This window comes from Zootermopsis nevadensis, unplaced genomic scaffold, assembly GCF_977971745.1.
Source record: "Zootermopsis nevadensis isolate Lab colony 2312 unplaced genomic scaffold, Znev_1.0 Znev_ptg000002l, whole genome shotgun sequence".
Lineage (NCBI taxonomy): Eukaryota > Metazoa > Arthropoda > Insecta > Blattodea > Termopsidae > Zootermopsis > Zootermopsis nevadensis.
The window spans coordinates 1,750,910-1,765,645 of NW_028259134.1; the positions used below are offsets into that span (position 1 = coordinate 1,750,910).

General features: G+C 37.7%; 1 long non-coding RNA gene across 1 annotated transcript in view; it reads left to right on the forward strand.

Annotated features, from left to right (window-relative positions):
• Window positions 1-14,736, forward strand: part of LOC147875026 (uncharacterized) — a 203,929-nt gene that overhangs the window by 50,021 nt on the left and 139,172 nt on the right. The window contains exon 2 of the long non-coding RNA XR_015537596.1: window positions 7,380-7,443. This is a non-coding gene — a long non-coding RNA (uncharacterized LOC147875026). The remainder of the gene's footprint in view (window positions 1-7,379; window positions 7,444-14,736) is intronic.

Here is a 14,736-nt window from a genome sequence, read left to right on the forward strand (position 1 = left end):
GCTGGAACGTGAACCTTGATATTTACCTGTGGTTCCCAACTTACTGCCCCTTAATGTAGTCTACCACCAATGTTCATTGAATTATTTTTTTCTTTTATCGAATTATATTTCTTGTTAATGTTGTTTGTAAAACGAATTAGGGGAAACAAGAAATACATGCACAATTTACGTTGCAATACATCATGGAAAGATATCGCTTCTTCGGATGCAAAGGACAGTGACTCTCCCATGGAGCTGGTTTTGTGTTTCGCCACTGTGGAAATAGAAGCGCTGACTGTCACATCTGAACAGAGGACAAGTGAAACAGAAGTTGCCAGCCGCATTGTAACAACGGGACCGTTTCGAGTTTGCTGATCTGGTCTTGTGACAGTGATGAAATTACGGTACAATAAGAGAGGGTGGAGCAGAGTACTCAACAATGGAGGGAAGTTTGTGTGAGGAGGAGGGAAATTTTTGTTGGGCGCAGTGACAAGATTGACGTGACGGGAGAAGTCCCCCTGTACGTGTCGTCCATTGTAGTCGGGGGTGGCATGTTAACACGAGCAACACAACACTACACCCACTCTCAATACCAACATGACAACAGTAGGGTACATCACAAATGGTTGGCACACTTGCTTCCTGGATTCGAATCCCAGCCTGGAATCGGACTGTCATAACAGAGATCTTTCCTGAATTTGTTTATGTTGTGAAAAACAATAACTTTTGCACAATACCCTCTTTACAATGTCATTCACAGTTTTTTTTTGTTAAACCGTCTTTTCAGTTTTTCGTAGACAAACATGTTTCGACAATATGTACACATCGTCAGGTATATAAATTATATATATGAGTTACTACTGTCCACAGATGACGAGAAAATCCCTGCTGGGGGAATGTTTACTGCCTGGTGGACTAGAGAGCTGCTATTGGTGGGAAGTGTGACACGTCAGAGTTTTACGCTACTACACAGACTGAAAACATCAAGCAGTTAAGAGTAGCGTGTAGTGAGTGCACCTGTAATGTGTTCTGTGGGTGTTGTGATAATATTCTAGATTAAATCGCTGTGCCACTGTGAGGTAATCTTAAAGCTGTACCCATTAGAACACATGAAAGCCTGTCGTCTGTTGTTCGTTCAGTGGTTGTGGAACGAATGCTTTTAGGATCAGTCGTCACTCACCGCGAAATCTTGCGCATGCGCGTATATCGAATTCCTATCAGGGATTTTCTCCTGATCTGTGGACTGTACACTTTTTTCCTGTCACAATATTTTTACCAAACTCTTTTAAGAAAACTACCCGAACCAACAATTAATATCCAGTATGACATTTGTACACCGCCACGGTGGTCTAGCGGTTAGAACGCTGGCCTTGTAATCCTGGGGTCTCGGGTTCGATTCCCGGCGGTGCCCGAATTTATAACTTGTGTTGGGCAAGGCCGTGGTCTAGGTAACACGGAGTTTTCCTCCGTGGCATCCCAACAATTACTCCATTCACACACAGAAGAAGGCAATGGCAAACCACTTCTAGATCATCTGCCAAGAACGTATATGAACAGGTCCCAGTCCGAGAAAAGGATGGAAGGATCCTGTTCATATGGACCTGTCATCAGACAGAACACTAAATAAAATAAAAATGACATTTTTAAGTTCGTATTTGTTGATTGTTATTCTTTATTGAATGCACAGCGAATATAGTGTGTATAAAGTAACGTACAAGAACAACCGATAATCCAGTATCGTTTATAGGTTAGAATACGACGATATTTAAACGTTACATTTTGTATTAAGAAACAAAATTTACAGCGGGAACCAGGGGCTTAGGGACTTGGCTATTGTGACTAAATTTATTTTGTAGATGATGACGGGTGATGATGGAGGCAGTAAGTTCCTCCGAAACGTCGGTTAATATTTACTAGGCGACACTGCACGACATCTCAGAAGACGGGTATCTTCACATCCGTTGCTTTCAGAGCCTGCAACCTCACCTAGATTAATAATGCTTCTTAGAAGGTGAATTTATAAGTGCACTTGAATACAAATATCGTCTCATTCCATTTATGTGCAATTTTTAAGACGATAAATTCATTCGCTTTAAGTACTTAGTGTAGAAATAATAATCTACAGACTTATGAACCGATGATAGCAAAGCAAAACCCTGACATTTCCATACCAAAATTTTGAATGCATTTCTTCTGTTCTGTCTTGTTCTAGATTTCACGAATGATGATAACCGGTGCATGTCACTTTACCGTCTTTAGTTACAAATAATTTCCTGAGCTACGTATATGTATGTAGTAGGATTTGAGGTTATCACAGCGGTCGGTACATAGATGACTGTGTTCTTGTGTCTATGTTATTTACCGTTTCCAAACATCACTTAACAAATCATAATAGGCGAATCGAGTAATTTACCGCCTCCATCTTAAAGCCGCTGAGCAAATGGGGAACTTTGTATCATCACAAAGGGCAATTGAATTGCTTTGACAGCTATTTGGGGTTTACCTTACAAATTTATTGTTAATTGCTAGTTTAAGCCTGAGAGCAGTGACGAATGTGCTGGTGTAATTACTGAGTGCCCTCGTTTCGGGTGCTTTGTGTTTCCTAACTTGAGATCAACACAACAACTACAAGGCCCCCCCCCCCCCCCCCCCCCGCGTCGGCTGACCTTGGTAAGGATCGAGGTCGTGAAGGGAATTCTGGTCTGATTGTGCCTCCAGCTCCAAGAGATTACCTGATATTTAAATGACATACGTTTTAACCCGGAAAGGCCTCCCCCCAAAAAATCAGGAGTTTTAACTATTCAGCTGTGACGGTAGAAAAGTAGATTCTTAATTACTTGCAGTAATGCAAAGATCGTGCTAAGCGGTCTTGTTACTGGGTGTCCAGTTCAATTTTAACAATCGCTTCTCGTATTGAACGGACTATATGTCGATATTTCATCCCTTCTACATTTTAAAACTAGCCCTTCAGACAAATATCCTTGTTCGTGTTTCCCGACAATAGACGTTGGGTTGTATGTTACCACAGAATTATACCCAATAGGTAAAGCTTTCTAAATCTAACATAGAAACAGGTAACACGTGAGGTCATAATAGTCTTTAATATGATATGAAATCGCTTTAATTTTGAAGGTACGTGTATTGAAAGTAAGCTAACTGAAACAGAAAATTGTTTGTTGTCTTATCTTGCAGATCTATGCAACAAGGCAGCCTCCCCCACCCCCGTACAGATAGTCACGTCACTGTAAAACCTGTGAACAAATACAAGGGAAATTGTCCGTTGAAAACGCGTCATTTTCGTAATTTTACGCAAGAGTGTGCATTTTTAAAACAAAGCTGAAGTTGCCTTGTGCTTTAAAGCCGCACGGAACAGTGGAGGTGTAGCTCCGTGGATTCGTAATATCGACACTGGTTGGAACTGAGTGACCAGAAAAACTGCCTTCTCCTCGTAGACAGCCATTTGTATGTCTGAGCTGTCCTGTCTAATTAAAATTCACTTACTTATTATTTTAATTCAATAAGTGGGAACAAATCAGAACAATTGTGTAACAGTCGCTTTACAATACAACTATTGCATTGTGATAATTGATAGAAAATAATATTTTAGATCTTCTTGAAAGGCACAGGACGTTAAGTACACATACACATGAGTGCACTGAGAGGGTGTGATGATGACAACATTAAAGCGATTGCAAGGAGTTCATTGGCGGGAAAATGTCGTGGTAATGAAAATTCTTGTTTAGAAAAAAACTTGTGAAATTTCTTAAACACCTGCACTAGGATTCTGCTCCGTGGAGTTAAACAGATTTCAGTACGAATAATTTTCATTAACGTTCTATTGTGCTGTTTGTTGAAACACAAACATTAATCGACAATTGTTACGTTTAGCAAATCGATGACAAAGGACAATACAATACAAGGATCTACTAATTGGGGGCGAAAGAGAATTCGTGGACAGAGAAACGGGAATCTGCTCAGCCATCTGGAAACGGTTCGTCTGTAATGAAACCTAACCTAGTTGCAATTAGTTCATTAAGCCACTCCTTCCGAGGATGCTGAGCTGCAGACGCTCAAAATGGTTCGGAGCGCGTACATCTTGTTTCCGTCTCAGCGGTGTAATTGAAACTACCCCGAAGAAAAGAGCATTGACTGCGAAATGGAGTGGAAGAGAATCCACGAAGGTGTAAAGCTTGGAGGGGTTGGGGTAGGTAAGATCGTGTTGTGGGGGTTAAATCAGGGGGGAGTGAAGGCAAGGGTAGGAGAGAAACTTGAGTAAGAGCCTTTCGTAGTTGATGGATCTCTTAAGCCGGCTGGATCCTTAAAGATCTGCAAGACATGAGGACAGGATCACCACTGTTGGATCTATGATCTCCGTCCTAATACTGTGAAGCCGGAAAATGTTTTGCTGACGTTTTCCATACTTTATATTAACTCCATAGTGCTAGGCCTTTCTTGATAAACTGATAGTCGCTCAGCTCCTTCGTAAGGCGTTTTTGACTACATTCATTCCACAAGACAGTCATATTCTTTATTTGCATCATCTTTAGAACATCTTGAGTCATTTAAATTTTACCCACTGCTTCGAATCATGTTTCTATGAAATGAAATTGTCCTCACATCTACGTCTATGTCTTACAAATTGTCTCTTATGTTAAAATATTTTAATAAAAATGTTGTTCTAAAATGTCCTAAGTTCATGTTTTCTTTTCCTTACATTAACAGTCCATGTTCTAGTGCCGCGTAACATGACAGTTGAAATAATTTAATCCAAGCTGAAATTTTTATTTTAAAAATTAATGAACTTGTACGCTGACAATTCCTGATTTACATCGTTTGAAAACTGTACGTGGTGATCAGTCGTACAACGACAGAGAAGCTTCTTTGGTACTACAACACATATAAAATCTCACGAGACAGCTCGATTTGAGGCAGTTAATGATTAAGATAAATTCGGAGCGAGATGGGGCATGAAGCCAGTTCTACTTTATCGCCTGCCACAATTCCCATGGTGCACCCTGATCTCTGAAATGAGGGTCTGGCGACCGAGTAACGCTCGCGTTGCTGGAGGAAATGGCAACAGAGAATTCCACTTGACTGTGTCGAAGATTTAATCATCAGGTTTGTAGTTGAGTTCAAACCGTAAAGTGCCTGATACTGGTTATCGTAACTCGGACTTTCGTGATATTCTTCAGTATTTCCAGGCGAATACGATAATTTTGACCTCAGTTACTTTCGTCTCGGATTCTTTCCAATTCACTTTGCTGAGGCTTGATCGTAGTTCCTGACGTCAGAAGCTGTCCTTTACCTCTTTAGATTACACACTAGTTCAATACTACAAGCCGTTGTCATCAATGACGGTGAAATCGTGCCGCGTGCGTTCGAAGTATGGGTTGTGGTCTTCGGGTTGTGACGCCTTGTGATTGTGTCACGATATTTCTGCTTAACAAGAACTGTAGTAATCCTTGTCTCTCATTTCTCATCCTTTGTTACTGTCGGTCTTAATAAGTTTCCACTAGCCTATGCTTGACAGAGTTAATTAACAAAAGAGATACATGAAACTTCGCGGTCGAGTAGTTGAAGCTCCTGTTTCTTTTGTATTCGGATGTGCCGAGTTCAAATCTCGGTCCAGTGGCCGGCTATCCAGAAGATTTTCCATATTCGTCAGATCTTCCAGGTTGACCTTGAAACAGGTCGCATTACTCCCTTCAACTTCCTTCCCAATTCGCATGTCATCCGACGCTACATTAAAGAGAAACAGCCTGTGAACAAACCAGGAATGAAGCTGGCTCGCATGAGAGAGATCAGAAGGGCAAATAGAACTTTGGTCGGAAGAAACGAAATGAATAGACAACTTGGCGGAACTAGATTGAAAGATTGGAGGAGCGTGTTAAAACGAATCTTTAACAAATAATGTATGGATTGGATTGAAGAGGCTTAGGAAAGTGCCCAGTAGCAAGAATTTTTAAACACGGTTACATATCGCCTGCAACCTCCGTGTTCATTCCTCACACATAATCACTGACACTTTTTGTTATTAGTATCTTGTGATGGGCTGAAACAATATGATGCTAGAGTACACTGTCTTATATGTGACTTTCTTATGGCTGTGTAATGTATGTAGATTGCATTAATGTCTTCTAAAACCAAGCCGTCTCCTCACCGGTCCCTCGATAACTGCCATTACGACGCGGGAAAGAATATCTGGTGATTTGAATATTATATTATATCGTATCATGTCTACATGGCGTAATAAAACACCTGATGTGTCTAGTGAAAGCTAGTAACTTTGTGTCATTTTTTGTTTTTCTAGAAAGATCGTGTTGCATCTCCAACAGAAAGGAAAGCTTTTTCATCCTCAAAGTTCAAAGTTTAAAACCGTTCCAGCTCCAAATATTTTTCTAACCACGTATTTATTTGGTCCACCAATTGAGTGTCTTCTTCTAGATGGCGTTATTAAGTCTGTATTTGTAAACATTATTTATCCATTCAATACGAATATTTGATACATTGATTTTATGAGGAATTTAAGAATCTTGTCACCATAACTCCTTTTACAGCACACACTTTAAATGAAAATGCACGTAAATATGTTTTTGCCCTCACTATTTCGAATTTAAGTTAATTGCTTATCACTTTTCCTCTTACAAATCTCATTACAATTCGTACATAAAATCTTTCCCCACTTTAACTATTCAAAATGGACATCTCCCACGCTGACATAACGCTCACAGTTGGCACATCGTCTCCAAATAAGTTACGATTAAGAACGTGCAACATTTCATAAAGTTCTTGTACAGTAAATTTAATTTCTTATTCCTGGTTTATATTCAAACATTGCTCGACGTAGTTTCAACAACTTCTGACAAGAACAAATTAAAAAGAAGGACCCACTTCTCGGTGTCTGATGTTTTTATTTTGTACATGACGTGTTCGCTTCGCGTTACACTCCCCTTCGTGTATTCATATCTGTAACACTTGTCTAAAGGACGCAGCCTCTGCCGTCACATTGAGATCCTGCAATATCTGTACATCCCACTTCATCTTGTATCTTTACACAAAGCGAATCCTCTGCTTTTAATGTGAAATTCTTCAAACCTCGACGTACTAGCTTTAGAAAGTTGTATTTTAGGTTGGTCCAAACAGCCCTGTGGCGCACCCTATTTCACGCAAAAAATAGGGTGTGGGGGGGTTGTGTTTTCTGCCAAGTACATTCAGCAGAGGTCTTCTAAGAAGCTAGGAATTGCAATTTAAAAAAAATTGCTAACTTTTTAGCTTATTTGACTAAAATTTCACATCTGCTGTGCCTTTATCTTATCACCTCAATGATATGTAACGAAGAGTACAATTTATGAAGTTCCTTCATCGCGCATTTTTCTCAATTCTTCTGTTATTTGTTTCAGGACGGCATCCCGACACTTCCGTGAGAGTAGGGGTCCACAACCTTACAACCATACAAAATAGCAGGTAAAATTGTATTTACAATTCTCCGATTATGAATTTATAAATCATTTTTTACGCAATTATCTGTTAAATGCTATTATTTAATTGTCAATACCGATGTGATTTAGAAGATAAGTTTTGGGTCGCATTCTCGATCTGGCACTAAGATAGTCTCAGAGTTGAGACAGTTTACTCTGAAAAGAATCAGATGAGTTTAATTATCACTTTTATATTCGAGGCGGCGAAATAACATATATGAACTTTATGGTATATGAGGGCCTTCAGCGGTCTACGGTCCGCCGGGTGAGATACAAGTAACTATGAAGGTAAAACTCAGTGTAATGGAGAAACACGAGCAACACCCCCCCCCCCCCCCCCCCAGAAAGGTAGTTTGGACGCTGCAGAATACTTTGGGAACAACCAAGGGCTGTCTTCGTACTCCATCGCGTCGTGCCTTTCACCCTTCAGCTGCAACTGACGTGTGTCGTGTCGTTAATGAACCAACTCTGCAAATTGTTTGCTCGGTTAGTGTTACACTGCTTTTGTGCTCAGTTCATAGCCATCGTTCGGTTTGCATCAGGTAATACGATTAAATCGCCATTTGCTAATTAGGTGTCCGAATTCTCGGTTAATAATCTGTCAGGAAGTTTATATCTCATACCTACTGGTGTATCTGTAACATCTGTGGAATTATGAGTCACGTAAAAGGACTGCGTATCCTGCTGAGATGATATTCAGTGTCGAAAATGGTCACGGTATTGAAATGTTACTAATGACAATGACGGTAACCTAATCCACCATTTCTTTATTCCGTATTATTAGTAACATGGAAGGAAATACAACACCAATAGTTTATTCTGATATATGAATATATTGTTGTAGAATTTGTATTTTTCACGGCGGTGATCTGTCTTCAGATATAGTGTTGTAATATTATTCATACTACCTAGAGTCAAAAGATAATTTTGTGTTGTATTTCGTAATATGTACACTCCATCCAAAAAAAATATATCACATAAAATTTCTTTTAACTATGAGTCCCTTTCAGAAAATAAATACGTGTTTTATTTAAAAGATGTCGCCACAAATATTGTCAGAAAATGTCTAAGAAAAAGATGAGTTGCTGGACCCATGATTCTGTAAACTAGGGCAAGCTACATCTTGATCTGTTAGATACTAATGGCCTCTTGGAGACTGATCCTGTTAATTCGTTAGTGTTATTTCAGTTTCTTTAACGCTTCTGTGTGAGTTCGATTCAATTTCTCGTTAAAGTGACAACCTCATGTAACGAGGGAGCTTGGGTGACATAAACGAAGTTACTGAAAGAAAATAAAATGAAAAAAAGAGCAGTTTCGTTTTTCTAAGTTTTGGAAGTAATTGAAAATCTACAAAAAAGAAATAGTTAAGCGATGATAAAAAATATGAAAGGAAATTAACGATGAAGAATGATATTGAAAAGCAAACTGGCAACGCGGAATCTAGATTAAAATCAAAGTTAATAAATAATTTTCAATGAGAGCCTTTGAAAAATTTACTACGGACTCTTGTCACAAGCGAGAGAGGAGAATATTAATGAGCTGGACATAGGACACAGTTAGTTGACGTGAGAGGCAGCATCTGCAGGTGAGATGAACTAGATATCCGTGTGTCCATTAATATCTGCATATATTTATTCGTTTTTAATTATCTTAACCTCGTAAAGCTGTAAAGAAATGTAAAGATGTCTCGCTACACGCCGTGTAGGTCCTTAGGGGGTGAGGGGGTGTAGCTCATTCTTTACCTCGGCAGTAGACAGGGTGAGTTGTTGTTTATTTTCCATCAGACTAAACTAATATTTCGACTTTTAGCCAGTGAAACTTCGTATCGCAAATAACTAAATTCTAATGAAATAAGCGCATTGTATTTGACAAAATATGGCGTTGTGATAAGACATACGGATTAAATTTGATGTTATTAACCCACATTAAATTCCACTGGATAGGTTTCATTGTCTCTGTGATTTATTATTATTACCAACTTTGCATAAGCTAAAATTCTTCATAAAACTTCTCCAAAAACTTTCATCGTATATTTACGTTGGAAAGTATATATATTTGTTTATTCCCTTTTGGGTTCCTGATTCACATTTTTGGCAATGGAGTTTATGATTCTGTACGGTGTAGTGACTAATGTTCATTATATCTTGTTGACTGTAATTTCTAAAGACGAGAGAGGAATCCAAAATCCAGGAACTGGAGTATGTAACTCGGTCCTTATGTGTTAGTGTTGGTACAACTTGCAGTGACACTGGAAGTCTGGTAATCATTTTTTAAGTTCATTTTTGGACACGTGTCGTTAGTAAAGACGTTCTTTGCATCAAACTGCGAGCCGTCTCTGACCCCCTATCCACGTGTGTCATTCTTCCTTTGTGCTAACGTTTCGACAGTAATACTACCATATTTAAGTCAGGAGTCTTGAAACTTCCCCCTGGATTAAACAGAGCAGAAATTGTAGGAGTTTAAGACAGAGGAGGATTCCGGATTTTGCTATGTAGATGGTTCGTATCATTTGTGCTGACTGCTGAAGATTTATGATACTAATGGATGTGGACATTAATATGCATGCCAGAAGTCACTAATATTAATTAAGCGTTATATTGTATTTAGAGAGACTTGGGTTTATTGAGCATGCAATGCCATAATCAGACTTGATCTATTCTTGCATAAACGAGATTTATCAGACGACGTTGTTTGTGAGTACACAGGAGATATCTGTAATTGAAAAAAGTGTGTTACCGTCATTTTCAATATTTCGATACGCACACTAGACGTTAAGGTCTTAGATTGTTTAACGACACTATTTCGACTACATAAATATTAATGTCTACTTACTAGTATAGTATCATAACACAAAAGAGGTAATTAATAGTTACGACCTTTAATATTGGCATTAGTTTTGTCATTTTGTGCGCTAAGGGGTCCGTATAGTGTGTTGTAGTTAGGGTCGCGCTTAAAATGGAACACCCTGTACCATCGAACAATATGGTAATATGATCACGCAAGAATTTGGAAGGAGGCGGTAGGCTTGTTTGGAAATAGGCAGCCTACATGCGCCAGTATCCTATGAGGCACGAACTAATGAGAACAGCAAGACACTGTCAGGATGATAGCCTGTAGTCAAGATGATATTCGATCCAAGCGGCCTGGGTCCCGAATACAGACAAGTGTAGAGTGGAGATGCTTCACCAAACTCGTCATTCTGACATCCGACTCCATAAACCAGTGAGGACTTGGCTAGGAAAACAAGCAATGTTGAAATACGTATCGAAGAGACATGTTTCGAACACGCGAAATGTTTTGAGTTGGCTCAATAAATGGACCGATGACGATCGTAGAAGTGGTAATTATAGCAGTTAATTTGTTGATTAATTACGTACAAAAATATCGCAATTAAAATTGAAATTTGATTGGAAAAATCTTCATTAACTAAGCATATTAAACTAACAGAATACATCATTTATAACTAAATATTTAATAATAAATATATCAGTGTGGCCCGGATTAAGTGCTGAGTATTTACATAAAAGCCGTCTTTTTTATGAGACAAGATTAATAAATTTGAGGTGGCTTCCACCCGTGTGTAAGAGCATATAATGTTGTCAAGTTTCTAGACTTCGTATGGAGTACATCTAGTTAATGCAGTAAAGAAAAAGAAACTGAAATATGGCCTACTCTGAAGTATGGCTGACAAGAAAAGTATGTAAACACTGAGAAGCCCTGTAAGGGTTGAAGGGTGAGCTTAATGGCAGCCAGGAAGCTCAGTTTATGCCTTTATAGCGAGATGTCACGTGCGTTTTATCGCGTTAAGTGCTTTTCGTCTAATTGACGTAACTGATATCGTAATTTTTCGGAAAACTGACTTTGATGTTAAAATCAAAGGCATGACGCATTAGCAATTAGCTTAAAAATGAAACGGGATGTCCACCCATTGGTTTCTCTCAAGAGACCTTTAGAGTCACAAAACAGTTACTCTCAGCGTCGAAGAATACAGGTTACAATTAAGGGGTTGGAACACAAATACTTCAGTCACTGATCTGGATCTTTTACGGGCTGGATGACAGGAGTCTCATTTCCGGAAGGAAACTTAATATCTTTGTCCCTATCTGCAACGGGTACTGGAATCAGGACCCTCCATTTGACCTCTGTTCAGCAACCAGTGCGTTCGGCATCATGTAAACTCCACACGCATGTCTTCACAGTGCAGAGAATTGGTCTCAGCTTTTACAAGTTTGTGTGTCTAAGACGTGAACACAAAAGATGAATAAATAAGGTGGTAAAGTTGCGTCATATTGTGATATAATAAATATATATTTTAAATCTTGTCCGTCTAATCACAATAAATTCTTATTAAATATTAAAATATTACAATAATTAACATTTAAAATATATCAAATGATGTTCTTTACCGAAATATTCGATTTACATTAGACCATCATTTTTCACGACATATAAAAATATATATGAAAAAAAATATATAAATAAATAAGTTACCTTAATGCAGTCAAATGTAAACGCCATGGAACGAGTAATATTTCGACTAGTTTTGAGTGTATTAGAAAAAGCTCTGATGACGCGAATTTTAATGTAAACAATTAAAAGTAAACAACGAAGTTTTGGAACGTGTTTGAAAGAAATATAAATTCCATTACATCGTGTAAATAAACTATGTGAAGTGTATTATTCCTTTTTTTAAATATCAAACAGAAAAGAAAAATTGTTTAAAAACGTTATGTATTACACCAAAATGTGGAACAAACTCTCGCGTGACGAACTGAGCTGTTGAATCCGCGCAGAATTCAATTTTGCTGTCATATAAAATCCATATTTTTAACTCTAACATTTGTCTTCAGGAAAGTGGGAAAAATACGGACAGTACACAATCCGATTACTTCCAGGGAGAATGCAACGCACCGTGTGGACTTTCTTTCTGACAGCTCACTATATCGTGCACGCTGTCCTGTTGGATACGAGAAAATGCAAAAATCCCACTTTCTATCTTGAACGTGTCCATTTACAGTCTCTTGTTTTCTCACGCGTAATATGTGACATAGTCAGGAATTTCAGAACTATTATTTTTGCAACAATTTTTATATCTTCTACCCTAAATTCTGTAGGCTCATTGATGGTTCCTCACGCCATAGTCAGAGAAATTGTGAACGGATTCGTAAATAAATATCATCGTTTGGGCCAGAGTAATAAAGAATTAAGAACAGGAATATGGTACTAGTCTACGTAATTTCTTGGACCGTGATTTTATAAGCGTTTCAACACATGATTATTTATCACATATTGTCTGTCTTGTACGTAATGTGTTGAGTGTGATGTGTGTTACCCTCATTTGAAAAACTGAAAGAATTTAGGGACTCAGAAGTAATTAAGAGACAAATTTCGCTGAAGTGCTTAACCAAAATAAAGTAAAGAGTGGTTTTGAATTTTGTAAATATGGAGCAATGTCCTTCGCTCCTGAATCATGTATTGAGCCGGTTGAATTCAATCCACACACACACACACCGTCGTTCTTTTACGATTTATTTTAATTTTACTGTTATATTTTGCTTAGGTTTGGAAGTGTTTTATTCTCTCAATTTTTTCCCGATTGAAATAGTTTTTAATCGAAATTTATCATCACTGCCACATTCCGTCATTTTAATACTTCTTATGCTAATAATATTTGGTGATGGGTACGGATTATGAAGTTGATGAATATCTTGCTACTTCCTCGTTTCTTGGACGGAGTAAGTAACAGGACACTGCTTTTAATATTGTGTTTTGGCTTTCTTGTCCTGTTGGATCTTCAGACGAGGTGGACACCAATTTTTGAATGCACTTTAATTAATGTAGTTGCTATATTTTTCAAATTTAGCTACAAAATTTTAAATCAGAGCAGTCAATAAGTATCCTTATTCGTATCGTTTGTGTGTTTTTCCAAAATATTTAGTGATTTACAGTATCAATATTGGTTTTCTGGTTACTCTGACATACATGTGGATATTTAAAGGGTTATGTTATCTTTTATAACGGAGTAGATTGAAACAAGAAGCCACAGAAGTTTTCATTTTGGTTTTGGCTGTCTTCTGGGTTGTAGCGCCGTAGTATAAGTCCACCGATGTTTCGGAGGTATTTGCTGCCTCCATCATCAGGGCGGTGATTTTACAAAATAAAAAGAAAGTATCTGTCAGAAAGGTGAAGAATAACAATTTTTTTGCTGAGAAAGTGTTTAAATAAACCTTGAGGATGAATTTGTTAAAAGAGGTTTTATGAAATTACTACACCAAGGCAAGAATAAGTCATTTTATGACTTATCACTCTTGAGAATTCCTTGCGTGAACAGAGTTGGATTAGATCAAAATATTTCAAACATCAGCAGCTGAAGAAAAATGAGAAGAGACAGGAATTAAGGGAACAGAGGAACAAGGATTTGGAAAATAGAAAATACTTTCAACAGTCAAGGATAATAAACGTGCATGTCTGAAATACTTCAACATCCACAAAGTTTAAAACTAAAACGTGCTGCAATGAAATGAGGAAAATCAACCGAAGGTGATGGAAAGATGTTTTGTTGAAACAGATTAAGTACACGGAAGACAGGATGCAGCTTAAGGGAATAAAACAAAAGTAACATAAGCCTTGTTACGTTACAAGAAAGGGAAATCAATTGCAAGGATCAATGGACAGTTAAGAACAAAACATAATCTTTCCAAAAACGAAAAATTAATCACAGAAAAAACAGTTATGAACGTTCTAGAACAGTTCAAAAGAAACAATGCTCCAAGTAATGTTAATAATGAATTAATAAAACAAGTGTTTTTTTACCTTTGTTACAGATCGCGTCATATTTATTCATTTCATGTTAAATTTGCGGACACATCCCGGAAGAATGGATGATGAAGTAATACTGTTAGTAGAATAGCCCGGACTTTGAAAGGGCTGACCGCGTATTGTTTGTGTATCTGCAACAGCACAGCTAATTTAAAAAAGATATTATTAGTTTGTTATTATTTACACAAAGGCCTTTGTCAATTGAAATAACCTGAGGGATATAAAGGATGAAAAATTCCCCAAGAACCTTTTAAACAATGTCAAAAGCTTGAATATCACAATGCACAACTTCAAGAATACCAAGGGAGATGTGATTTTATTTATAATAATGAATAACGAAAATGAAGATGTAGGTATCCATACTCTTTGTCATCATTTTAATTTTTTTTTTATATTGGGTCTTTAAAAAGTTGATAAATTTCAGTCGGAATGTTGGTATACAATTTTAAATCTATGATGC